Raw genomic sequence first — 13,420 nt, forward strand, 5'->3', positions numbered from 1 at the left:
TAATCTGGGTGTGAGGTCCTTGGTCTCTACACCCTGGAACTAGCTTAAGCATAAACAGAATACAATTCAAATAATCTGGCTAAGTGTGAATTCCCAGGTCCACCTGGTTCAAACACACTGAAGGATCTGACTAGGTCTGAGTGCTTCCACGTAGTGATCACAACGGCAGACAACTTGCAAGTGTCCAGCAGGAACTATATATGGAGTAGTGCTCTCCAGCACCACCCCTAATTGCTCAACCAATAGTATCCTGCTCTGGAGTCAGCTGATCGGCGTGGTCAGCTGACTCTTCCTGCTTAGTATAAGAATTCTGCCTCTCAGCGCGCGCGCGTGTATTCCTAAGCCTGTGTGCACTAACAGACTCAGCCACACCAGACACACGCTGCCGCGTGCAACCCGCCACACTGGTCGCAGAACCAGCCGCCTTACTGTTGTTGCATGCGGCGGCTTTTCCGCGTTCTGCCTTGCTACCAAACACACGCTTCCGCGTACAAACCGCCGCGCTGGACGCGGAACCAGCCGCCTCACTGTTGTTGCATGCGGCGGCTTTTCCGTGTTCTGCCTTGCTACCATTGCCTGGAATTTGCCTTTGACTCCAACCTCCCTTGTCTTCTTCCTATCCAGCCCTTCTCCAAGTACTGCCACTTTGGTTGCCGTCGCATCATCTGCAAAGTTCAGGCTTTCCCAGTAGTTAAGACTTATGATATTTTGCTGCATGCCATGGTTGTCTTTCCCCTCCCCACCTTTCTATTCCCGAATGCCTTTTTTTTTACTCAAGCATACTCTATTGACCTAAGCCCAACATTTTAGATGTTGTTACCTCTCATAGCTACTTTATTGCTCCCTTTCTCATGCGGAAGGTTCTTTTGAGTATTAGTTCCCAATATGCCAGTTGTCTATGTTCCTATGCGAGCACTGCTTTCTTCTTGGTAGCAAAATTGCAATCAGTTTCCACCGGAGGTTTCTGTAGTGTAGTGGTTATCACGTTTGCTTTACATGAAAAAAGGTCCCCAGCTCGAAACTGGGCAGAAACAGCGATGCTTTTTGTTCCATAAAGTGGTCTATTCCCCTCCTTTCTAAAGAAGATTTTTGGCCTCCAATGCTAGCTGCACCTTGACAAAACTCACATTAGTCTGCCTACTCCTCTTGATCCAGTTGTCTCCAAGCAAAAGAGCTGGAGTTAGTCCAAAGTAGCGTGTTAGCTTGATCAGGACAGATGTGGATCCTAGTTGTTGCGTGTGGTTAAAATGAGCTGCGTGTGGTTAAAATGAGCTGCACGTGGTTAAAACAAGCTTTGCTTGGGTAAAATGAGCCGCTTGTGGGTACACCCTGCGAAGTGTAGGTGGTTTCTGTAGTGTAGTGGTTATCACGTTCTCCTAACACGCGAAAAGTCCCCAGTTCGAAACTGGGCAGAACATGGCTTTTTCTCTGGTCTTCTTTCCTTTTCACGCAGGCTTCACTTACGCATGCATGAGTCTTTACCTGTCTGGCTTAATGATATTCATGAAAAGCTCTACTTTTCCTCTTTCGGGGCTCCAGGACAAGCAAGAAGTGTCTGGTTTCTGTAGTGTAGTGGTTATCACGTTCGCCTCACATGCGAAAGGTCCCCGGTTTGGAACCGGGCAGAAACAGTGTCTATCTTTAACTTTTTGCCATCCAAAGCACTCCTCCTTCCCTTGCTCCATACGCTTGCAAGCTGGCCCTCAATGTGACTGGCCAGTGTCTTTTATTCACTCACTTTCTCAGGCAACTGCTAATAGCCTCTTTCAGACTGCCTCTCAGCCATCCCTACATGCATATCCATCTAAGAGAGATCTAAAACTCAACTTGCAAAACACCAAGCTTTGTCTCTTTTCCTTCTCCCTAGATACTGCACTATCTAGAAGTAGAACTGTCCTACCACCTGCTTTGTAAGTTTATATTGCCTGGAATTTGCCTTTGACTCCAACCTCCCTTGTCTTCTTCCTATCCAGCCCTTCTCCAAGTACTGCCACTTTGGTTGCCGTCGCATCATCTGCAAAGTTCAGGCTTTCCCAGTAGTTAAGACTTATGATATTTTGCTGCATGCCATGGTTGTCTTTCCCCTCCCCACCTTTCTATTCCCGAATGCCTTTTTTTTTACTCAAGCATACTCTATTGACCTAAGCCCAACATTTTAGATGTTGTTACCTCTCATAGCTACTTTATTGCTCCCTTTCTCATGTGGAAGGTTCTTTTGAGTATTAGTTCCCAATATGCCAGTTGTCTATGTTCCTATGCGTGCACTGCTTTCTTCTTGGTAGCAAAATTGCAATCAGTTTCCACTGGAGGTTTCTGTAGTGTAGTGGTAATCACGTTTGCTTTACACGCAAAAGGTCCCCAGCTTGAAACTGGGCAGAAACAGTGATGCTTTTTGTTCCATAAAGTGGTCTATTCCCCTCCTTTCTAAAGAAGATTTTTGGCCTCCAATGCTAGCTGCACCTTGACAAAACTCACATTAGTCTGCCTACTCCTCTTGATCCAGTTGTCTCCAAGCAAAAGAGCTGGAGTTAGTCCAAAGTAGCGTGTTAGCTTGATCAGGACAGATGTGGATCCTAGTTGTTGCGTGTGGTTAAAATGAGCTGCGTGTGGTTAAAATGAGCTGCGTGTGGTTAAAATGAGCTGCACGTGGTTAAAACAAGCTTTGCTTGGGTAAAATGAGCCGCTTGTGGGTACACCCTGAGAAGTGTAGGTGGTTTCTGTAGTGTAGTGGTTATCACGTTCTCCTAACACGCGAAAGGTCCCCAGTTCGAAACTGGGCAGAAACATGGCTTTTTCTCTGGTCTTCTTTCCTTTTCACGCAGGCTTCACTTACGCATGCATGAGTCTTTACCTGTCTGGCTTAATGATATTCAGGAAAAGCTCTACTTTTCCTCTTTCGGGGCTCCAGGACAAGCAAGAAGTGTCTGGTTTCTGTAGTGTAGTGGTTATCACGTTCGCCTCACACGTGAAAGGTCCCCGGTTCGGAACCGGGCAGAAACAGTGTCTATCTTTAACTTTTTGCCATCCAAAGCACTCCTCCTTCTCTTGCTCCATACGCTTGCAAGCTGGCCCTCAATGTGACTGGCCAGTGTCTTTTCTTCACTCACTTTCTCAGGCAACTGCTAATAGCCTCTTTCAGACTGCCTCTCAGCCATCCCTACATGCATATCCATCTAAGAGAGATCTAAAACTCAACTTGCAAAACACCAAGCTTTGTCTCTTTTCCTTCTCCCTAGATACTGCACTATCTAGAAGTAGAACTGTCCTACCACCTGCTTTGTAAGTTTATATTGCCTGGAATTTGCCTTTGACTCCAACCTCCCTTGTCTTCTTCCTATCCAGCCCTTCTCCAAGTACTGCCACTTTGGTTGCCGTCGCATCATCTGCAAAGTTCAGGCTTTCCCAGTAGTTAAGACTTATGATATTTTGCTGCATGCCATGGTTGTCTTTCCCCTCCCCACCTTTCTATTCCCAAATGCCTTTTTTTTTACTCAAGCATACTCTATTGACCTAAGCCCAACATTTTAGATGTTGTTACCTCTCATAGCTACTTTATTGCTCCCTTTCTCATGTGGAAGGTTCTTTTGAGTATTAGTTCCCAATATGCCAGTTGTCTATGTTCCTATGCGTGCACTGCTTTCTTCTTGGTAGCAAAATTGCAATCAGTTTCCACTGGAGGTTTCTGTAGTGTAGTGGTAATCACGTTTGCTTTACATGCAAAAGGTCCCCAGCTTGAAACTGGGCAGAAACAGTGATGCTTTTTGTTCCATAAAGTGGTCTATTCCCCTCCTTTCTAAAGAAGATTTTTGGCCTCCAATGCTAGCTGCACCTTGACAAAACTCACATTAGTCTGCCTACTCCTCTTGATCCAGTTGTCTCCAAGCAAAAGAGCTGGAGTTAGTCCAAAGTAGCGTGTTAGCTTGATCAGGACAGATGTGGATCCTAGTTGTTGCGTGTGGTTAAAATGAGCTGCGTGTGGTTAAAATGAGCTGCACGTGGTTAAAACAAGCTTTGCTTGGGTAAAATGAGCCGCTTGTGGGTACACCCTGAGAAGTGTAGGTGGTTTCTGTAGTGTAGTGGTTATCACGTTCTCCTAACACGAGAAAGGTCCCCGGTTCGAAACTGGGCAGAAACATGGCTTTTTCTCTGGTCTTCTTTCCTTTTCACGCAGGCTTCACTTACGCATGCATGAGTCTTTACCTGTCTGGCTTAATGATATTCATGAAAAGCTCTACTTTTCCTCTTTCGGGGCTCCAGGACAAGCAAGAAGTGTCTGGTTTCTGTAGTGTAGTGGTTATCACGTTCGCCTCACACGCGAAAGGTCCCCGGTTCGGAACCGGGCAGAATCAGTGTCTATCTTTAACTTTTTGCCATCCAAAGCACTCCTCCTTCCCTTGCTCCATACGCTTGCAAGCTGGCCCTCAATGTGACTGGCCAGTGTCTTTTCTTCACTCACTTTCTCAGGCAACTGCTAATAGCCTCTTTCAGACTGCCTCTCAGCCATCCCTACATGCATATCCATCTAAGAGAGATCTAATACTCAACTTGCAAAACACCAAGCTTTGTCTCTTTTCCTTCTCCCTAGATACTGCACTATCTAGAAGTAGAACTGTCCTACCACCTGCTTTGTAAGTTTATATTGCCTGGAATTTGCCTTTGACTCCAACCTCCCTTGTCTTCTTCCTATCCAGCCCTTCTCCAAGTACTGCCACTTTGGTTGCCGTCGCATCATCTGCAAAGTTCAGGCTTTCCCAGTAGTTAAGACTTATGATATTTTGCTGCATGCCATGGTTGTCTTTCCCCTCCCCACCTTTCTATTCCCAAATGCCTTTTTTTTTTTACTCAAGCATACTCTATTGACCTAAGCCCAACATTTTAGATGTTGTTACCTCTCATAGCTACTTTATAGCTCCCTTTCTCATGTGGAAGGTTCTTTTGAGTATTAGTTCCCAATATGCCAGTTGTCTATGTTCCTATGCGTGCACTGCTTTCTTCTTGGTAGCAAAATTGCAATCAGTTTCCACTGGAGGTTTCTGTAGTGTAGTGGTAATCACGTTTGCTTTACACGCAAAAGGTCCCCAGCTTGAAACTGGGCAGAAACAGTGATGCTTTTTGTTCCATAAAGTGGTCTATTCCCCTCCTTTCTAAAGAAGATTTTTGGCCTCCAATGCTAGCTGCACCTTGACAAAACTCACATTAGTCTGCCTACTCCTCTTGATCAAGTTGTCTCCAAGCAAAAGAGCTGGAGTTAGTCCAAAGTAGCGTGTTAGCTTGATCAGGACAGATGTGGATCCTAGTTGTTGCGTGTGGTTAAAATGAGCTGCGTGTGGTTAAAATGAGCTGCACGTGGTTAAAACAAGCTTTGCTTGGGTAAAATGAGCCGCTTGTGGGTACACCCTGAGAAGTGTAGGTGGTTTCTGTAGTGTAGTGGTTATCACGTTCTCCTAACATGCGAAAGGTCCCCGGTTCGAAACTGGGCAGAAACATGGCTTTTTCTCTGGTCTTCTTTCCTTTTCACGCAGGCTTCACTTACGCATGCATGAGTCTTTACCTGTCTGGCTTAATGATATTCATGAAAAGCTCTACTTTTCCTCTTTCGGGGCTCCAGGACAAGCAAGAAGTGTCTGGTTTCTGTAGTGTAGTGGTTATCACGTTCGCCTCACACGCGAAAGGTCCCCGGTTCGGAACCGGGCAGAAACAGTGTCTATCTTTAACTTTTTGCCATCCAAAGCACTCCTCCTTCCCTTGCTCCATACGCTTGCAAGCTGGCCCTCAATGTGACTGGCCAGTGTCTTTTCTTCACTCACTTTCTCAGGCAACTGCTAATAGCCTCTTTCAGACTGCCTCTCAGCCATCCCTACATGCATATCCATCCAAGAGAGATCTAAAACTCAACTTGCAAAACACCAAGCTTTGTCTCTTTTCCTTCTCCCTAGATACTGCACTATCTAGAAGTAGAACTGTCCTACCACCTGCTTTGTAAGTTTATATTGCCTGGAATTTGCCTTTGACTCCAACCTCCCTTGTCTTCTTCCTATCCAGCCCTTCTCCAAGTACTGCCACTTTGGTTGCCGTCGCATCATCTGCAAAGTTCAGGCTTTCCCAGTAGTTAAGACTTATGATATTTTGCTGCATGCCATGGTTGTCTTTCCCCTCCCCACCTTTCTATTCCCGAATGCCTTTTTTTTTACTCAAGCATACTCTATTGACCTAAGCCCAACATTTTAGATGTTGTTACCTCTCATAGCTACTTTATTGCTCCCTTTCTCATGTGGAAGGTTCTTTTGAGTATTAGTTCCCAATATGCCAGTTGTCTATGTTCCTATGCGTGCACTGCTTTCTTCTTGGTAGCAAAATTGCAATCAGTTTCCACTGGAGGTTTCTGTAGTGTAGTGGTAATCACGTTTGCTTTATACGCAAAAGGTCCCCAGCTTGAAACTGGGCAGAAACAGTGATGCTTTTTGTTCCATAAAGTGGTCTATTCCCCTCCTTTCTAAAGAAGATTTTTGGCCTCCAATGCTAGCTGCACCTTGACAAAACTCACATTAGTCTGCCTACTCCTCTTGATCCAGTTGTCTCCAAGCAAAAGAGCTGGAGTTAGTCCAAAGTAGCGTGTTAGCTTGATCAGGACAGATGTGGATCCTAGTTGTTGCGTGTGGTTAAAATGAGCTGCGTGTGGTTAAAATGAGCTGCACGTGGTTAAAACAAGCTTTGCTTGGGTAAAATGAGCCGCTTGTGGGTACACCCTGAGAAGTGTAGGTGGTTTCTGTAGTGTAGTGGTTATCACGTTCTCCTAACACGCGAAAGGTCCCCAGTTCGAAACTGGGCAGAAACATGGCTTTTTCTCTGGTCTTCTTTCCTTTTCACGCAGGCTTCACTTACGCATGCATGAGTCTTTACCTGTCTGGCTTAATGATATTCATGAAAAGCTCTACTTTTCCTCTTTCGGGGCTCCAAGACAAGCAAGAAGTGTCTGGTTTCTGTAGTGTAGTGGTTATCACGTTCGCCTCACACGCGAAAGGTCCCCGGTTCGGAACCGGGCAGAAACAGTGTCTATCTTTAACTTTTTGCCATCCAAAGCACTCCTCCTTCCCTTGCTCCATACGCTTGCAAGCTGGCCCTCAATGTGACTGGCCAGTGTCTTTTCTTCACTCACTTTCTCAGGCAACTGCTAATAGCCTCTTTCAGACTGCCTCTCAGCCATCCCTACATGCATATCCATCTAAGAGAGATCTAAAACTCAACTTGCAAAACACCAAGCTTTGTCTCTTTTCCTTCTCCCTAGATACTGCACTATCTAGAAGTAGAACTGTCCTACCACCTGCTTTGTAAGTTTATATTGCCTGGAATTTGCCTTTGACTCCAACCTCCCTTGTCTTCTTCCTATCCAGCCCTTCTCCAAGTACTGCCACTTTGGTTGCCGTCGCATCATCTGCAAAGTTCAGGCTTTCCCAGTAGTTAAGACTTATGATATTTTGCTGCATGCCATGGTTGTCTTTCCCCTCCCCACCTTTCTATTCCCGAATGCCTTTTTTTTTACTCAAGCATACTCTATTGACCTAAGCCCAACATTTTAGATGTTGTTACCTCTCATAGCTACTTTATTGCTCCCTTTCTCATGTGGAAGGTTCTTTTGAGTATTAGTTCCCAATATGCCAGTTGTCTATGTTCCTATGCGTGCACTGCTTTCTTCTTGGTAGCAAAATTGCAATCAGTTTCCACTGGAGGTTTCTGTAGTGTAGTGGTAATCACGTTTGCTTTACATGCAAAAAGTCCCCAGCTTGAAACTGGGCAGAAACAGTGATGCTTTTTGTTCCATAAAGTGGTCTATTCCCCTCCTTTCTAAAGAAGATTTTTGGCCTCCAATGCTAGCTGCACCTTGACAAAACTCACATTAGTCTGCCTACTCCTCTTGATCAAGTTGTCTCCAAGCAAAAGAGCTGGAGTTAGTCCAAAGTAGCGTGTTAGCTTGATCAGGACAGATGTGGATCCTAGTTGTTGCGTGTGGTTAAAATGAGCTGCGTGTGGTTAAAATGAGCTGCACGTGGTTAAAACAAGCTTTGCTTGGGTAAAATGAGCTGCTTGTGGGTACACCCTGAGAAGTGTAGGTGGTTTCTGTAGTGTAGTGGTTATCACGTTCTCCTAACACGCGAAAGGTCCCCGGTTCGAAACTGGGCAGAAACATGGCTTTTTCTCTGGTCTTCTTTCCTTTTCACGCAGGCTTCACTTACGCATGCATGAGTCTTTACCTGTCTGGCTTAATGATATTCATGAAAAGCTCTACTTTTCCTCTTTCGGGGCTCCAGGACAAGCAAGAAGTGTCTGGTTTCTGTAGTGTAGTGGTTATCACGTTCGCCTCACACGCGAAAGGTCCCCGGTTCGGAACCGGGCAGAAACAGTGTCTATCTTTAACTTTTTGCCATCCAAAGCACTCCTCCTTCCCTTGCTCCATACGCTTGCAAGCTGGCCCTCAATGTGACTGGCCAGTGTCTTTTCTTCACTCACTTTCTCAGGCAACTGCTAATAGCCTCTTTCAGACTGCCTCTCAGCCATCCCTACATGCATATCCATCTAAGAGAGATCTAAAACTCAACTTGCAAAACACCAAGCTTTGTCTCTTTTCCTTCTCCCTAGATACTGCACTATCTAGAAGTAGAACTGTCCTACCACCTGCTTTGTAAGTTTATATTGCCTGGAATTTGCCTTTGACTCCAACCTCCCTTGTCTTCTTCCTATCCAGCCCTTCTCCAAGTACTGCCACTTTGGTTGCCGTCGCATCATCTGCAAAGTTCAGGCTTTCCCAGTAGTTAAGACTTATGATATTTTGCTGCATGCCATGGTTGTCTTTCCCCTCACCACCTTTCTATTCCCGAATGCCTTTTTTTTACTCAAGCATACTCTATTGACCTAAGCCCAACATTTTAGATGTTGTTACCTCTCATAGCTACTTTATTGCTCCCTTTCTCATGTGGAAGGTTCTTTTGAGTATTAGTTCCCAATATGCCAGTTGTCTATGTTCCTATGCGAGCACTGCTTTCTTCTTGGTAGCAAAATTGCAATCAGTTTCCACCGGAGGTTTCTGTAGTGTAGTGGTTATCACGTTTGCTTTACACGCAAAAGGTCCCCAGCTCGAAACTGGGCAGAAACAGCGATGCTTTTTGTTCCATAAAGTGGTCTATTCCCCTCCTTTCTAAAGAAGATTTCCCCATGCCTCAATGGCAACACATCGTGTATTAGTCCCGCCCCTAATACCCCACAGGACGTCATTAGTATAAGTGTCTTGAATGCGGCTCCGCCCGCCGTCTTTTTTTCCTGGTCCGACACCTCACAGGATGGCAGGCTTTTGTCCTGCAAAACATTTTTCTTTTTACCCCCTTACCGGTCTCGTTTGGGATCTCTGCACAGGCTGCCTCCCCTGGTGCTACCATTGAACAAGCTCTAAATGGGCTTAAAAATGGGTGACCCCGTTCTGCTGGTCTTGGGGGTCAGATTGACTCGCCCTGCGTGTTGGACAATGGAACACTAATAGTGTTCTGCACCTATGGGCTGGAGTAACTTACGCGTTCGCCGCTCTAAATGGGTGGTTTGGCTGACCGGCATCCTTTCCTCTTTACCCAGCCTGAGTCTGTGTGGCCACTCGGAGCACGCCTTCGCGTGCGCTTCACTATAGTCTGCGTCCGGAAGAGCATGTGGAACGCAAGGAGGACTTCCGTGTCTTGCCGGGTGCACGTCACTTCCGCCGCTCTGATTGGACAAGCGGCTGGCAACTCTCTTCCCCGGAAGTGGGGTGGTTCCGGGCGCGTTCAGCGCATTTAAAAATGCGAAGACCTGATCACAAAGCGTCTGGAGGCCTGTGCACACGCGGGCAGGAGCGGAGAACTGGCAGGAACGCTCTCAGCAAGTGGCAAACGGAATATATATATAAGATATATAAGTTATAGACTCTGACCAGGTGGGTGATACAGTAGATGAAGCAATGTTCTGTGAAGAGTACAGTTGTTTTCACTTTGGGGGCTGCTATAGCCATCTTATGGTCTGTCTCTCCTTTCCTCTTTTGCAGCTGGATTAGCTGCCTGCTATAATGGATGCCTATAGGTCCTACACAGACCAGCGTTACAATCAGAGGTAAGGGGGGTACAAGGTAAGTGTAGGGAAGGTGAACATTCTGGAGTGCTCATGACTGCTTTCTCCTTTGTTGCAGTGACAGATCGCGCACCAAAAGACGTGCATCTAAATCACCGCCGCGGAACAGGTCGACTCACAGATCAGACTCGGCGGACAGATCGCGACGCAGAAGATCAAAACATGCGAAATCGCATAAGAGGAATAAATCGAGATCAAGATCCCCGAACTACCGGAGACAGGAAAGACTTTGCTGGGCATGCTCACAACCATCAGTTCCAGGAAAAACTGTCTGCGCAGATTGTTTCCGAGAGATGGGAAAACAAGTTAATGAGGAACCAGTGGATGTAACAGAAATTATACAGAAGACCGTACAAGATACAATGCAGGACTATATTGCGAAACTACCGATACAGGAGGCACAACACCAACAGATACCCCAACAGGATCAACCTTCCACGTCAGCCCTGGATGCCCCAGAAAATGATTTCGGAGGGGGTTTTGATTTTGCCCTAGTGGAACCATACATTAATGCAGTTAAGGAAGCCATTGGATGGGAAGATCAGGATCAGCCACCTCAGGAGATGTCAAAACAGCCGAAAAAATATTACGCACATTTGTCAAAAACCAGAGCAGCCTTTCCATTTATGGAAGAGATTCATGAGTTAATTAAGGAAGAATGGCAAAAGATAGAAAAAAAGACTCCACTGGCTAACAGACTCTCAAAATTGTATCCGCTACCGGAAGACAGGGTGAAACCTCTTGAAAATGCACCTACAGTGGATGCATCAGTAACTCGTCTGGCAAAGCATGTAACCCTACCAATAGAGGACTCTAGTGCTTTTAAGGACCCACTGGATAGAAAATTAGATCTAGATTTAAAGAAAATTTATGTTGGGTGTGGAGGTGCGTGCAAGCCGGCAATCGCCCTCACCTCAGTGGGACAGGCCATAAGCGCATGGACGGAGAATATAGAGCAAAAAATTAGAGAAGATGCAGACAAGGAGGAACTAATTGCAGCTTTGGAGGATCTCAAAGTCACAGGAGACTTTGTGGGCGAGGCAGCTATAGACATTATTCGTTCAACAGCTAGGTCTATGCTAGTATCGGTTACGGCAAAGAGGGCTCTGTGGCTAAGGTCCTGGGCAGTGGCGTAGCTAAGGAGCTATGGGCCCCGATGCAAGTTTTACAATGGGGCCCCCCCAAGCACTCTACACATAACAATTGATACAGCGCACCAAAACCTGCCAATGGCAGCTACAGTGTCAGAGGTGCAAGAAACGGATGGGGAACAGCTTGTTAATGATCACCACTATTCAAAGTATCTATAGAAGTGATTATTATGAGCACAGGACCCATAGAGAGCTAATACCGTAATTGAGGCAGGGCCCTTCGGGGCCCCTCTGGCCCAAGGGCCCCGATGCGGTCGCTACCTCTGCAACCCCTATTGCTACGCCCCTGGTCCTGGGTGGCAGACCCTACTTCCCGTTTGCTTTGGTGTAAAATTCCATACGATGGAAAATCCTTGTTTGGTGATAAAATGGACACAGCAATTACAAGGGTCACGGGAGGAAAATCGGGGCTTATACCTCAGGACCGTCGCCCTATGAGACAGTTCGCTACGCCACAAGGACAACAGCAATCATCCAGATATAGAAATGCCAGGAATTATAAACCTGGCAAGAGTTACAGGAAGAACTGGCAAGTGACTCAGACTAGTTATGCTAGAGCTAACAAACAAAAATCAGGTCCGACACCACCTCCCAAGAAGTCGTTTTGACAATCATCAAGGCCAGGAATGTCCAGTGGGAGCAAGGTTGATGGAATACGCTCAGGTATGGAAGTCACACATTCATTCCCCCTGGGTATTGTAATGATCCGCTCAGCTGGCTGCACAGGCAGACAGCTGTTTGTCCATTCCTCTAGTCTGTGGGCTGCAGGTCTCTGGAACAGAGACCTGTCTTTTCATTGCAAGTTTCTGTTCTGTTCTCTTGCTGGGGAATTTGCATACATTCGTTATGCAAATCCCCTACCTGCCTTCTTTGATGACTGGCACTATAAGAGCTTTATGTTTCCCAGAATGCTTTGCTGGTCATTTCCCTTCCTTGCTCAGTTCCTGATGGACACTGCTGGAGTGTCAGCCATTGCTATCTAGTATAGTTAATTCCTGGGGGTTGCTTTTGGCTCCCCTTCTAGCCCAGTCAGGTTGTATTATCTGTATTGCCTGTTCTGTTCTGTCTTGTCTTGCCTGTTTGCCATTGTCCTGTCCCTATGGTGGTTGACAGGAAATGGTTCTGATCTATGTTCTTGGAGTATAGCTGGTGCAGCGGTTGCTACCAGCTATCTCTTCTGTTCTGTTTCCTGGGATCACGCTAGCTACTTTGTGCTAGCGCTGGGGATCCTTCTGTTCTGTTTCCTGGGATCGCGCTAGCTACTTTGTGCGAGCGCTGGGGATCCTTCTGTTCTGTCTTGTCGGTCGCGATTGCGCTGTCACCAACGGCGGTTGATAGCGAATCGTTCTGTCTTGCTGAGATCGCACTAGCCGCTAGCGTTAGCGGCTGTGGATCTTTCTGATCTATGTTCCTGCTTGGATCACACTTGCTCTGGCGGAAGAGCGGTGGATCCTTCCTGCCTAGTTCTTGTTTTTCGTGTGTCTGTCTTGTCCGCTGCGCTTGCTACAGGCTCGGTGAGGTAACCGTTAAGCAAGCGCTCGCGTCCCCTGTTTCATGTTTGTCTGTTTATGGTTAGTTAGGCGTGCTTGTCTCTATTGTGCTTATCACGTGGAGATCGCGCATAACCGCGTGCACTGTTGCGAATGAGTGCGGTGTTCGCGGTTAGCTAGCGGTTGTTATTTTCCGTATCTCCTTATTGTATTTGCTGTGCCTTTGCTACCCTTGTATTCTATTCTGTTCTGCCTTGTGTCACGTCTCGCGATCGCACCTCTCGCGATCGCGTTCCTATTTCGTATCTGCTGTTGTGTGTGCGCGGTCGCGGAGTGGCGACTGGATTGGCGCACACACATACAACCTATCCCTTTTGCTCAATCTCATTCACAATCGCCTCTCTTGCGATTGCATTCTGCGCTTCGTACAATTCCTGTCTGGCACTTGTGGAGGTACAGAGGATTGGTTCCTCTGCACTCCCCAGCGCCATCTGCCGACAGGAATTTCCCTCTACAGGTGCGTAGCACCTTTTGCTGGGTTCCTGCAAATTATACGCTTGTGGAGGATCTCCGCCGTGTCAGCGCACGCGTTATGCGCTGATCACGGGGAAAGTTCCACAATCGTGACAGGTATTA

The 13,420-nt window shown here is 46.6% G+C and overlaps 16 non-coding genes across 16 annotated transcripts; all 16 read left to right on the top strand.

Moving 5' to 3' along the window:
* Positions 1-1,558: 1,558 nt before the first annotated feature.
* On the top strand, positions 1,559-1,631 carry TRNAV-CAC (transfer RNA valine (anticodon CAC)). The gene has a single exon. It is a non-coding gene; the product is annotated as a tRNA-Val (tRNA).
* Positions 1,632-2,309: 678 nt separating this feature from the next.
* TRNAV-UAC (transfer RNA valine (anticodon UAC)) lies at positions 2,310-2,382 on the top strand. The gene has a single exon. It is a non-coding gene; the product is annotated as a tRNA-Val (tRNA).
* A 331-nt stretch (positions 2,383-2,713) lies between these two features.
* On the top strand, positions 2,714-2,786 carry TRNAV-AAC (transfer RNA valine (anticodon AAC)). Its single transcript has one exon. It is a non-coding gene; the product is annotated as a tRNA-Val (tRNA).
* A 141-nt stretch (positions 2,787-2,927) lies between these two features.
* TRNAV-CAC (transfer RNA valine (anticodon CAC)) lies at positions 2,928-3,000 on the top strand. Its single transcript has one exon. It is a non-coding gene; the product is annotated as a tRNA-Val (tRNA).
* Positions 3,001-3,678: 678 nt separating this feature from the next.
* Positions 3,679-3,751, top strand: TRNAV-UAC (transfer RNA valine (anticodon UAC)). Its single transcript has one exon. It is a non-coding gene; the product is annotated as a tRNA-Val (tRNA).
* A 311-nt stretch (positions 3,752-4,062) lies between these two features.
* TRNAV-AAC (transfer RNA valine (anticodon AAC)) lies at positions 4,063-4,135 on the top strand. The gene has a single exon. It is a non-coding gene; the product is annotated as a tRNA-Val (tRNA).
* A 140-nt stretch (positions 4,136-4,275) lies between these two features.
* On the top strand, positions 4,276-4,349 carry TRNAV-CAC (transfer RNA valine (anticodon CAC)). The gene has a single exon. It is a non-coding gene; the product is annotated as a tRNA-Val (tRNA).
* Positions 4,350-5,029: 680 nt separating this feature from the next.
* TRNAV-UAC (transfer RNA valine (anticodon UAC)) lies at positions 5,030-5,102 on the top strand. Its single transcript has one exon. It is a non-coding gene; the product is annotated as a tRNA-Val (tRNA).
* A 311-nt stretch (positions 5,103-5,413) lies between these two features.
* Positions 5,414-5,486, top strand: TRNAV-AAC (transfer RNA valine (anticodon AAC)). The gene has a single exon. It is a non-coding gene; the product is annotated as a tRNA-Val (tRNA).
* Positions 5,487-5,627: 141 nt separating this feature from the next.
* Positions 5,628-5,700, top strand: TRNAV-CAC (transfer RNA valine (anticodon CAC)). The gene has a single exon. It is a non-coding gene; the product is annotated as a tRNA-Val (tRNA).
* A 678-nt stretch (positions 5,701-6,378) lies between these two features.
* Positions 6,379-6,451, top strand: TRNAI-UAU (transfer RNA isoleucine (anticodon UAU)). The gene has a single exon. It is a non-coding gene; the product is annotated as a tRNA-Ile (tRNA).
* Positions 6,452-6,762: 311 nt separating this feature from the next.
* On the top strand, positions 6,763-6,835 carry TRNAV-AAC (transfer RNA valine (anticodon AAC)). Its single transcript has one exon. It is a non-coding gene; the product is annotated as a tRNA-Val (tRNA).
* A 141-nt stretch (positions 6,836-6,976) lies between these two features.
* On the top strand, positions 6,977-7,049 carry TRNAV-CAC (transfer RNA valine (anticodon CAC)). The gene has a single exon. It is a non-coding gene; the product is annotated as a tRNA-Val (tRNA).
* Positions 7,050-8,111: 1,062 nt separating this feature from the next.
* On the top strand, positions 8,112-8,184 carry TRNAV-AAC (transfer RNA valine (anticodon AAC)). Its single transcript has one exon. It is a non-coding gene; the product is annotated as a tRNA-Val (tRNA).
* Positions 8,185-8,325: 141 nt separating this feature from the next.
* On the top strand, positions 8,326-8,398 carry TRNAV-CAC (transfer RNA valine (anticodon CAC)). The gene has a single exon. It is a non-coding gene; the product is annotated as a tRNA-Val (tRNA).
* Positions 8,399-9,075: 677 nt separating this feature from the next.
* Positions 9,076-9,148, top strand: TRNAV-UAC (transfer RNA valine (anticodon UAC)). Its single transcript has one exon. It is a non-coding gene; the product is annotated as a tRNA-Val (tRNA).
* Positions 9,149-13,420: the final 4,272 nt, after the last annotated feature.

The sequence above is a fragment of the Hyperolius riggenbachi genome, chromosome 4 (genome assembly GCF_040937935.1).
Source record: "Hyperolius riggenbachi isolate aHypRig1 chromosome 4, aHypRig1.pri, whole genome shotgun sequence".
Taxonomy (NCBI): Eukaryota; Metazoa; Chordata; class Amphibia; order Anura; family Hyperoliidae; genus Hyperolius; species Hyperolius riggenbachi.